Genomic DNA, 12,931 nt, shown 5'->3' with positions numbered 1-12,931 from the left:
TGATCTTGGGTCTTGAATGGTTGTTTATGCAGACTCTGATCTGAACCTTGATGCTCGCTAGCTGCAGGTGTTAGTTCATTCTTCCACGACTTTTCGGATCAAGACCGGAAATGCAGCGCTCATGACTTCAGCCATGTCTTGAGCAGTTCACATCTTTCATCTGCTTCTACATTTGGATTCACTTCTCTCTTTTTTTCTTTTTTTTTTTCCTTTTTTTTGTATTAAGACTTCTTCTTTTGGTTATCTCGGACTGTCGACTTGCATTTTGAGGCGACTTCTGCCACTTCTAACTTTAATTGAATTCTAAAATGACTTGAAATTTGAAATAACTCTGAAATGAATTCCCTTGTTCTACAGGTAGGCGCCTGCAATTGATTTAAAACTCAAATGAATTCCCTTGTTCTCCAGGTGAGCGCCTGATACTACAGCAAAAAAGACAAAATAAAAGAACTTTTTTGCCCCAATTTGTACTAGGAAGATTTGTGAGTTGTTAGCAGAACTATAAATCACCTATGCTACTAATGAAGGACGCAATGATGAGAGTAAAACTGAAGACTCGACTAGGATGTGCGTCTCCTGTGAGTAAAACCAAGAAAATTTCGACCCAAACTAGGAAGTGTGTCTCCTAAATTTGAGATTGAGCTTGTGTAAAACTATAAACTAAGCTTGACTAAAGTAAAACTAACCCTGTTCTCCAGGCGGGATCCCTGATTTCAAGGAAACTAAAGATTGATAACTTTAGAAAATTAAAAATTGACCCTTTTTGTTTTCAAATCTAGACTTCCCTTTTAATTTAAAATTATTATCCTAGGAAAATATTCATCAGACTAGGTTTTAATCTTAGGAGAAAGATTCATCAGACTAAGATTTTAATCCTAGGAGAAAGTTCATCACACAAGGTCTCCTTTTTTGGGTATCTTAGGAGAAAGATTCATCAGGCTAAGATTTCTATCCTAGGAAAAAGTTCATAAGACTAGGTCATATATCTTAGGAGAAAGATTCATCAGACTAAGTTTTTATATCCTAGGAGAAAGATTTATCAGACTAGGTCTCTTTTTTTGGGTATCTTAGGAGAAAGATTCATCAGACTAAGATTTCTATTCTAGGAGAAAGTTCATCTGACTAGGCTTCTATTTTAGGAGAAAAATTCATCAGACTAAGATTTCTATCCTAGGAGAGAGTTCATCAGACTAGGTCGTTTATCTTAGGAGAAAGATTCATCAGACTAAGATTTTATGTCCTAGGAGAAAGATTCATCAGACTAGGTCTTTTATTTTGTGTATCTTAGGAGAAAGATTCATCAGACTAAGATTTCTATCCTAGGAGAAAGTTCATCGGACTAGGTCTTCTATCTTAGGAGAAAAATTCATCAGGCTAAGATTTCGATCCTAGGAGAAAGTTCATCAGACTAGGTCTTCTATCTTAGGAGAAAGATTCATCAGACTAAGAATTTTTGCCTTAGGAGAAAGATTCATCAGACTAAGACGTTTATCCTAGGAAACAGATTCATCAGACTAGTTTTTTTTTCTTATATTAGGAGAAAGATTCATCAGACTATGATTTTTATTGGAAGGAAAATCCATCAGACTAGGACGTATTACCCTAAGAGGGAAAAAATGTGAAGAGCAACTGGCAAGATTTTATGCACTCTAGCAAGATAAATAAAGGCAAAGATTTGAGAAACTTCCCTTTGTCGACTCTTCTCTTCTCTTCATTTTCTTTTCTTTTCTTCTTTTTTTTTCATTTTTGGTCCTTTCTTTTTCTTTTTTCAACCACTTTCCTTGCACTGCTTTGCTCCTGTTTCAAACAAAGAAAATTTTGTCAGTTTTCAAAGTGGTGGTCGGTTTGTGGCCTTGAGTCTTGGGAAACTTGGCTTTGTGATCATCCATCCTTTGGAAGACCGACTGCCTTGGTAGTTGGTTGCACAGCTCGAAGACTCTGTTGTTAATTTCAAGGGACTTTTACTTTCAACCCTGATTGTTTTGCTCCCAATGCCATTGGTGTTTTGTGGCTCAATCAACCTTATCCCAACTGGAGATCTTTTCTTAGATGACTTTTTCTGATATCCTGAATGACTTCCTTCTTTTTGAGAAATTTGTCTGTCAAAGAGAATGACAAGTTATCTTTGCTTGCACTAAGTAGGCTTACAATAGTCTTTTGGGGAAGCCTTTGCATGAATCCTCAAGGCATGTTGATAGTAACAACTAAGTGTGCTGACCAAATTTACTTTGTGCAACTGAAAAGCTAGTAGCAGATTTTGAAATTTTTTCTTATTTTTTTGACACGGATGGACTCAAAGTGAGTGACATAATGATGCAAAGAAAAAGTATTAACAGGAAATGCCCATGTCGGAAAGGAAAGAGGGAAGATTTTTTTTGTTTTTTTCCCCAATAACTAGCCTTAATGAACATGACATGCATTTTCGACTTAATGGCCTGATCTATCAAACTAACCGAATCTTCCTTTTAGCATTCTTATGACTTTGAAGTCGGGCTTGTTCATGCCAATCTTTGCATCAGCTTCATGACTCACTTTTGTTTAGTGGTGTCCCCAGAAATTTTCACCAACAAGTCTCTCTCATTTGTTTATCTCTACTTACCGTCGTCTTACAGTGCCCGTGAGGGTTTTCACCAGCAAGACTCTCATTTTTTTCTTCTTTATTTTTCTTTTTCTTTTGCTTTCTTGTGCGAGCAGCTTGACAGCCGTAGCTCATTGGATGCTTCTCTAGGCATTCTAGAAGGTTGATCAGGAGGTCTTTATTTGGAAGGTTTTTGGATAGGCTTGGAAAGAAGAGATGACATGAAGGATCAAAGTAGACTCAAAATGAAGGGGTTGTAGACTTACAACTCTTGGAATCGACTCTTTCAAAAGCTAAACAAACTCATGCCCCAGTTTTAGATACTGGGGATTTTGGAAATTTTTCTTTCCTTTTTTTGAATTCTTATTTGGTTGGACCGAACAGTGTAAGGCTTCCTACGTATCCCTTTTTAAAGGAATCAGGTCTGACGTAGTTCAAACCTGACCTAATTATTTTTTTCATCTTTCTTTCTTTTTTTTTTCAAAATAAGTTGCCCCAACTTTTAATATATGGGGACATGGACCTTTGACTATTTTTTTCTCTTTTTTTTCCACTTGAACTTTCAATGAGTTACCCCAGTTTGTACTCTTCAGGCATGTACTTTTCTTTTCATTTTTTATTTCATTTTTTTAACTTTTAACTCTAAACTCGATTCCAAAAGAGGGTGGTAAAAGAAAATAACACAGGCTCAAAAAGGGTAACAAATGATATAAAGTATTTGGATAGCAAAAAAAGATCCTCTTAGCCTCGAGAATGCCAATCATGTTAGCCCTTCACAATCACGACATTGATGGACATGTTGCTTTTTGGGTCTTTTTCAGCGTAAAGTTGTATGAGCAATACTTTCCTCACAGTGAGTGACCCTTGTCAATTTGGGTGACTTTTTTGGGATTTTGTCTTGATGTAGAAGATGCATTTTTCCACTAACTGATCCATTTCACGTTGTCTGGAATACACCTTCTTTTGAAAAATACTTTCTATCTCTTAGTGCTAAACAAACTTCAACCCGTCCAATCATCCTTAAGCCCGATCTTCTTAATGATTTAAAAGGTAGAGATCCTTAAATTCCATGAGCATGACTGCTTTGGTTCCATGTAAACTTGACTCATGCTTGTTTTTCAAATGTTTGATGTCTCTATTCATCATCAAAAGTGTCTCTTTCTCACTTATCCAATTCAAGACTAAATCAGTTTTCTATGATCTGGCAAAAAATTCAGCATGCATGTCATGTCACTAAAACTAGCGTGAAAAGAACTATGCACAAAATGGACACAAAATAACTGACTGCTTTTTATTGAATAAAGGATAACATGGTTTGATAATACAAAAAGAAGAAGAAAAGACGACAAAATAAGCTACCATGGCTAAAGGAAGTGACTTTCCAGTTACTAAGCAACATATTAGCCACACATTCGCACATCAGCATTACTATGACATTTGACCATTTTAATTCCTATGGATTCAGCACTCAAATTTTGACTTTTGATCAAACCATTCCCTATATTGGCTATCGGATTTCAGGATTGACAACATGGGAATTTTCACAGTAGCTAATTCACCAAAGGACTTGGACGAATTCTCATGTCTCCCTACCATCATGGATCATCCAAGCAGAGCATGTCCTGTTGCTCAACACTGGTAGAAGTCAGCCAATATTTTTCTCTATTTTATCACCAACTTGTCTACTTGCTTTTCTGTGATCTTAGTTGGACCAACAATAGTGGTTCTTGTTCCTTCGGTTGAGAAGATAATTTTATTTTTGAGGGATCCTGGACTCGCCATCGCAAACCAACAAACCGACCACCTTTAACCAAGTTTTATTTCAAAACAACAAACATGTTAGAATAAACACTCTCTTTCTTCCTTTTTTTCCTTCTCTTCTTTTGTCACTCTTTTCTTTTCCTTATTTTTTTCAAAATTATTCGATCGAACCTGATGTTGGTCACCTATGTATAATGTGGGAACATGAATTAGATCTTGTGTAGTTCGGGAAGATAAAAAATAAGGGAAATAATCTAACCCTTTTCTTCTTCTTCTTTTTTTTTTGGATTTTGATAATTTATTTTTGCTTTTATTTTTTGGGAGAAAAATTTCTAAAAAGGAAGGAAATATTTTTGGATTTTTTAACTTTTATTTTGAATTTATGAAAGAAATACTTCTAAAAAAAAGATTTTTTTTTGAATCTTGAATTTTCTTTTCAATTTTTGAAAGATGAATGAAAATATTTTTTTGGATTTTGAGAAGAAATTAAAAGAGAATATTTTTTATATTTTTTTAAAAATTGGGGTCTAAAAGAAAAACTTTCTAAAGAAGGAAGTAAAGGAATTCTTTTTGAATTTTTGAAAATTGGGGGACGGAACCGATGAGGTTTGCCTACGTATCTCACATCTGGTGAGAATCAGACCCGCGTAGTTCTATCAGTTTTGACGCAACAAGAAAGTATGACTTATTTTGGAATGACCTTTTCCCTTCTTTTTTTCTTTTCAAAATTTCGGCAGACTTTTGGGATATTTTGAACACCAGGGTTTTTGGAAATGGATGATTTCCTCTCTCCTACCTCAGTCTTGGTTTTTCTTTGATTTTTCTTTCCTAATCTAGAAGCCAGTCAACATGCAAGCCGAAATAAATAAATGCACAAATAACATGTAAAAATACATCAGGATGGTCTTTTTATTTTGGGTACACCTGTCCTAGACGGACCCAGACCCTGTATTGAGTCCCCAAAGTCAAATGCACGTGATATAAACAAGTGCTCCTCCTAGGGATCCGGCATGAGGCTATATTATTCTAGGGTTAAAACTTGGGTGTATTATTCTAGACCTGCCCGGACAACTCGAGCCAGGGGGAGGGAGGGCAACGTACCGGTAACCTAAAGGTCATCCGGCTTTGTAACTGATCTGATCCTCATTCTAAATTAGGGTATGACACTAACAGAAAAGAAGTCACGCCAGCGTACTCTTCCCAGAAGATTAAGAAGACTCATAAAGAAGAAGGGTTTCGTAATAGTTTATATACGGTTCAAACATTATCAAAGCGGTAAAAAGCGGCATTTAGCACATTAGGCTCAAACACGTAAAAATTAGATAATAAACAAAGACAACTATAACAATTATTCTAAGCTCGAATTCTGAACCCTAAACCACAGATTCTGTGTTCTTGTCCCCAGCAGAGTCGCCAGAGCTGTCACACCTCCTTTTTCTTGAGGGGGAATAGAGAGTTTTTCCAATTAAAGTGACAATAACCGAAACATGATTAACTATATTCAATTCAGAGTTGTCACTTGGGATAATTTATGGTGTCCCAAGCCACTAGCTTAAAATCCCGAATCGAGAAAAGTTTTGACTTTGTTTCACAGTCCGCAAAACACAGAAAACCGGGTAAGGAATTCTGTTAACCCGAGAGAAGGTGTTAGGAATTTCTAGGTTCCGTCGTTTTATCACGGTCGCTCAACTATTATTAATTGGCCTAATTATCTGATTAATGACATGTTTTATTCCTATTGTGCATTTGTAGATTTTTAACTGCTTTTAATTATGTATGGAGTTATTTTTGAAACAAATTACAATTGTCTTACACTTGTTTGATTTTGTACATGTTGCGAATGATGTTACAGGAACCGTACCCACAATCTACAACACGTGTATTTTATTATTGTTCGAAGTTGTGGTCAGGTCACATGAAATATGCACCTGAATTTGGGAATTATGTACCACGACCATGCCACGAGAACCGTACCCATATCCATGATAATTTAATTATGCGCCTAAAAGTTTGCCTACCCACTTGTTGAGATCTACGACATGCTTTCAAGGATCCGCCTAAATAAGTAAATAGAAAATAATGAAATGTCAATTCAGGCCCAAGACCCTTCAATCAATTCCTATAATTTATTAAATATCTAGAGCAATTTCAGCCCAATCCCTACGACCCACTTATTGCTTAAATGAATTAGATTAAAGTCCTATTTCTAAATTCAAGTCTAATCTGGTCAATTAGATTAAACAAACTAACACCTTCTTTTCCCTCCTCACGTTAGCACAAGGTTTCCAGTAGAGAAATCAAACATAAAGGAGCAATAATAAAATAGCAGATCAACTTTAATTCATTCAAGACGTAGAACATCAAATAGGGATATAAACCAGACAATGAATCAACCCTTAATTTATTCCAAAATATAGAAGAGAGAAGGAACCTCAATCTTTAAATCACAAGAGCTCATTGACTAAACAGGACTTTGATTGGATCAGAAACCTCAAATCGACGAGTACTTTGGACAGAAGTTTTATGTTAAATATCTTGCCAATAAAACCTTTGAAACTCAATGATCTATGAAGCCCGAAACTGAAAACCCGAAAAACTACCTCGGCGAACCTCGACTGGAACGTGTCTCAGCACCGCGAATGGTAAAATGGCGACGATTGTAGCAGTTCTCTCTATTTTTACTCTTTTTCGTGCGTTACCTTCTCCTATTTTTCAATTAAAAATCTGGTTGTCCCCCCCTCTCAACTCCCCATTCTGTTTTGCTCTATCCTCATTCCCTCTCTATCTTCCCAATGTGGACATGAATGTGTCTGATGTTGCCGATTTTAAGTGGTGTGCGGATGTGTGTTGTTCGAATCAGAGGGGATTGCGGTTGTTGTGAGTAGCTGGAGACGGGTTGTTCTAATCGTTGGTGTTGGAGATTGAGTAGATTTCAGAGGGTAAGAGTGAAGAAGCAGCAGCGGCTGGAATGGGGTCTTTTGGGTGGGTAAAAGGATTTTGCTGCTATGGTGTTTTTTGTTGGAGAAGAAGGGTCCAAAATGGTTGATCACTTGGGCGTTCTCTGGTTTAGGGTTAAAGAAGAAAAAGGGGTGTCCTTTAAAGTGTTCGATTTTTATGGGTATTGGGCTTGGATTTATGGGCTAATAGTCCGAAAATTGGGCCTAAAAAAATGGGTTGTTTGAGCCCAAATTTTATTCTTTCTCCTTGAACAAGACTAAAAATACTACCCTATTTACTAATTAATTCTATTTAAGTAGAAATGACTATTAAAATAAAACTAATAGTTAAAACAAATCTATTTTTGGTATTTTTCAAATACCATACAAAAAAGATAAAATTGGGATTAGATTAAAATTATCGCAAAATTAATATAATATTCCTACCAAAATATTAATATTCCTGAAAACAAAGTGGAAGTTTTTTTTTGTATTTTCGAATTTTATTTAAGATAGATAAACTAAAAGTAGCTAGATAAAATATCAATTAGCTAAATAAGAGAAAAATATTTTTGTAATTTTTATTTTTGTGATAAAATAAAGTTAAAAGTTTAAAAATAGTGAAAATAGTACTAGTAGATCTAAACTAATATCTAAACACTACAACTGTGAAAATTCTGGGGAGGGTAAAAAATTACATGTCTACAGCCGGATGAGTGTGAGGCAAGCTTTCAGAAGCTCATGACTGCCTTGGCTACAGCTCCAATTTTAGTTTTGCCATCAACTTCAGGTTCATATACCGTATATTGTGTTGCTTCGAGAGTTGGTATTGGGTGTGCGTTGATGCAAGAGGGTAGAGTGATTACTTATGCTCTCGACATTTGAAGCCCCATGAGAAGAACTACCCTGTCCATGATCTAGAGTTGGCTGCCATTGTTCACGCGTTGAAGATCTGGAGGCATTATTTGTATGGCATGTCTTGTGAGATGTTTACTGATCATCGTAGCCTCCAACACTTGTTTAAACAGAAGGATCTCAATTTGAGGCAGCGGAGATGGTTGGAGCTGCTAAAGGACTATGATATCACCATCTTGTATCATCCGGGGAAGGCCAATGTAGTGGTCGATGCGTTGAGTAGGAAGGCGGCGAGTATGGGCAGTCTTGCATTTATTCCTGTTGGGGAGAGACCTCTTGCTGTTGATGTTCAAGCCTTGGCCAATCGGTCTGTGATGGATATTTCGGAGCCTATTCAGGTCTTATTTTGTGTGGTTTCTCAGTCTTCCTTGTTCGATCGCATCAAAGAGTGCCAGTATGATTGTCACGACCCTAAAACGAACCCGGTCGTGATGGCGCATATCGTGAAACTAGGCCTGCCGACGCAAACCCCAAATCCAACCAAACCATTATAATAAGTCATTTAAAGATATTAATAAGCTAAAATCCCATAATATAAGGTAGAATAAAATAGTGCGGAAACTAAACACAACCCGACATTGGGGTGTCACCAGTCATGAGCAACTAAAACTCGTCTAGAAATATGAAAAGACAACATAGTCTGAAACAAAGCTAATACAAAGCAGAATAAAGATAGGAAGGAGAAGCACTGGGCTCGTTTCCGTATTTTATATTATTTATATTTAGAGTTGGTTTAGTTTATCAGGAATTAAATTATTGGAAATATTTTATTAAATTCTTATAATTAAACTAGTAGTAATATTTTGGGAATAGGCTTGGCTTGAAACACGATAGGTGCCATCACGACCATGGTTAGATTTTGGGTCGTGACAAGTTGGTATCAGAGCCTAGGTTACATAGGTCTCAGGAGTCATGAGCAGATTTAGTAGAGTCTTGCGGATCGGTGCAGAGATGTCTGTACTTATCTTCGAGAGGCTGCAGGACCTTTACGACGCTTTCACCTTCTTGAATTCTTATCGAGCGCTCGGTATCAGTTGTGCATCGACGAATTGTGATTCCCTGGATGAGGTGCGAGATATGATTTTTGTGTGTTGATGTTGGGCCAGTCTGGAGGACTTGAGGCCGGGTTTTGACTGTAGCTTGAGCTCTGAGTTGTTGATTGTGTGAGCGCGTGCTTGTGGACTTATATGTCTGGAAGTGTCCCTATTAGTGAAAATGGTGGCTAGATGGCTACGTGATGATCATGATGTGACCGTGAGATAAGTTCATATGATTTGAATGTGATGAGAAGGATTTTCTTGAGGTAATACAGCGATCTGATAGCTTTTAGAACAATTCTGGGCATGTTCGAGGACGAACGTTTGTTTAAGATGGAGAGGATATAACGACCCAGTCGGTCGTTCTGAGAGTTATAGTTCCATTTCTCCCATTTTTGCTTCTTTATATGTTGTTCAGCTGTGTTTAGTTGTATCGAGTTGGTAGGTTTGGGTTCGGAGTAGTTTTGGAGTGAAATGAACACTTAGTCTCTTAGTTAGAAAGCTAAGTTAGAAAAGTCAACGGGAAGTTGACTTATGAGTAAACGAATTCGGATTTGGATTTTTATGATTCAATTAGCTTCGTTGGGTGATTTTAAACTTAGGAGTGTGTGTGGAATGTAATTTGAAGATCCGAGGTAGAATTAGGCTTGAATTGGCGAAGTTGCAAGTTTAGAAGTTATTAGGCTTGAATTCGAGATTGATTTGGTATTTTGGTGTTGTTTTGAGTGTTCCGGAGGTTCGACTAAGTTCGGGTAGTAATATATGAATTTTTGGAATTATCGGTTGAGGTCCCGAGAGCCTTAGGTGAGTTTTGGATAGGTTTGGGTTGTGTTGCGCTCGTTTTTCTTATATTTTGGCGCCTTTTCTTCCAACATAAATGATATCTTATTGAACAAATGAGCTCCGATTTCTTTTTTTATTGAAGCATTAGATCCGTATCATAATTATGAACTCGTAACAAAAAGAATCATCAAATTTGGACATCGTATGAAAATTTTATGGTCATTTTACTAAGAATTAGGTTGCTAGATTTTTAGATTAACTAGGAAATCACCACTGACGGTGTATTTAAAAATCTACACTATTTGTAAATATTAAAACCTACATATCTCATTCATTATAAGGTCAAATTGAGTGATTCAAAAGCCTAACTTGACTAGAATTTCACAAGGAATCCATTGGAGGCATAAAATACGAGTTTCGGGATCGCTTAGCATGAGAAACGAGGTAGAATAACTGGCAGAAAAATATATAAAACTAGGGTTTGTTCATTCGGTCATATTTTAAGTTGGGAAGCTCGGATTTGGGCTATTGTGGAGGTGATTTTCACCATAGGGATTGGGGTAAGTGCTCTTTACTCGGTTTAGGTGATATTTCATGAATCCATCTTCGTTTTTGGGATTTGATTGATGATTTCAAAGTGAAATTGAGGGAGTTAGGGCTTGAGTCTTGGAGATTTTTAGGTAGGGATTTGAGGGACCAAACGGAGCCCGATTTTGATAAATTTTATATGGTTAAACTCGGAAGAGAACGAGGTTTAGTATTCTGTCATTTTTGATTGCTTTTGAGATGTGGGCATGGGGGACGGGTTTTAGCCAATTTTGGATTTCTGGCATATTTATGTAGTTTTTAGTGTGTAATTTGATTCTCTAGATATGTTGATAATATTATTCTGATTATGGTTAGATTTGTAGCTCTTGAAAACCAAGTCGAGGGACAAGGTCATCCCGAAATAGGATTTTACGTGGTTGAGGTAACTAACAATTTTAACTCTGGCTTTGAGGGTATAAACCCGAAGAATTTGATATCATGTGATTGTTTGGAGGTGATACCTACGCTAGGTGACGAGCGTGTGGGTGTATACCCCAATTGATTGAGACTTGGTCCGTCCCGTGAGGCCTCATGGCCATCATCTGTGTTTACGTAGTTACTTGATGTTGAACTTGTCTGCCTTCATGTTAGAGATCATGCTTAGGCTTTATTCATTCTCACTTTATGTGTACTCAATCATAGAAATGTTTGTACATCTTTACCTCAGTCTCTGTTATTTTTGCTGATATATTGTGATACTTGATGTGGGTTGTGTCCCTTATTGGTGGTGCATTGTGAGGCTGGAGAGGTACATGACTGAGTGAGGCCGAGGGCCTGGTTGTGAGGATATTAATACCATAGAGGGTGATTTGTCTGCGCAGCACGTGAGTTGACTTTGCGGGTCCAGGTATTTATACCATAGTGCGTGAGTTGTCCGCGTAGCACATGAGTTGACCGTGCAGATGCAGGTATTGATATGGTAGCACGTAAGTTGTCTGTGCTTAGCGCTTGGGCTTTGGGAGACCCTCCAGAGTCTGTACGCACCCCTAGTGAGCGCAGAGTGTTGAGTGTATTGATTGTTTAGTGCTGAGTGATGGAGTGACATTGCTGTGAGGTTACATTTACTTTTACTATTGCCGCATTTATTTGTTAAATTTCTTTGTGGCATTTACTGAGTTATGGAATTTACCTGTTTATTCCTCTTATTTTTAAAATTGTGAAAAATAAATAATTGGACTGTTTTACTTAGCTCGTCACTACTGCTTAGTTCCTTAGTTATTTCTGTTACTACTGAGTCGATTGTACTCATAATACACCCTGCACATTATGTGTAGATCCAGGTGAGTTAGAGCGCGGCGATCGTTGAGTTCAGGCGGCTATCTGTGGAGATTGCAAGGTAGCTGCTAATTCCGCAGGACTTTGTTACTCCTTTTATCATTTCTTCTTTTAGATAGTTAGACAGTTTATATATATTGGTTCATAGTCTTAAACGCTTATGACTTAGTGACGCCCCGATTTTTGGGGCTCATTTCCGTATTTTATATTATTTATATTTAGAGTTGGTTTAATTTATCAGGAATTAAATTATTGGAAATATTTTTTTAAATTCTTATAATCAAACTAGTAGTAATATTTTGGGACTTGCCTTGCAACACGATAGGCGCCATCACGACTATGGTTAGATTTTGGGTCGTGACAATCATGAATCAGTACAACTTGCTGCGGCGTGCAGCCCGATCCCATAATATTCTCACAACATAGTCCCTCGGCCTTACTCAGTCAGAAATCTCCCAAGCCACTCGGGCAACAGTAAAACATGATGATCAGCCCAAAATATCATTTAAAATGTCAAAACGGAGTAAATATGGATGAGTTATAAAAATAGTAGAATACATCATGACTGAGTACAAATAGGAAGTCAAATAGTGAGGAATAGTCGTAAAAATCCCATAAGGGTTCAAAACAGTTGGCATGAGGCCCAAATATGGCATTCAACCCAAAACATGATAATACTTTCCAAAACACAATGATATCAACCAGTCTTCAATCAAATACGCAACTTAACAGTCATACGAGACGGACTAAGTCACAATCCCCAATGGTACACGACCCCACACTCGTCATCTAGCATGTGTGTCACCTCAAAGTAGCACAACGATGTGAAATTCGGGGTTCCATACCCTCAAGACAACATTTACAATCATTACTTACCTCAATCCGGTCCAAACTCTAGCTCTCGATGCCCTTTCCTCTCGACTCGGCCTCCGGATGCTCCAAATCTAACCAAAAACAGTACCATACCATCAAAATATGCTAAGGGAATAAAGCCTACTCGAAAATGACCAATTTACATCAAGAATCCCAAAAATGGCCAAACCCAACCCTCGGGCCCA

This window comes from Nicotiana sylvestris, chromosome 9, assembly GCF_000393655.2.
Source record: "Nicotiana sylvestris chromosome 9, ASM39365v2, whole genome shotgun sequence".
Lineage (NCBI taxonomy): Eukaryota > Viridiplantae > Streptophyta > Magnoliopsida > Solanales > Solanaceae > Nicotiana > Nicotiana sylvestris.
Note: the sequence above shows the minus strand (reverse complement) of the source record.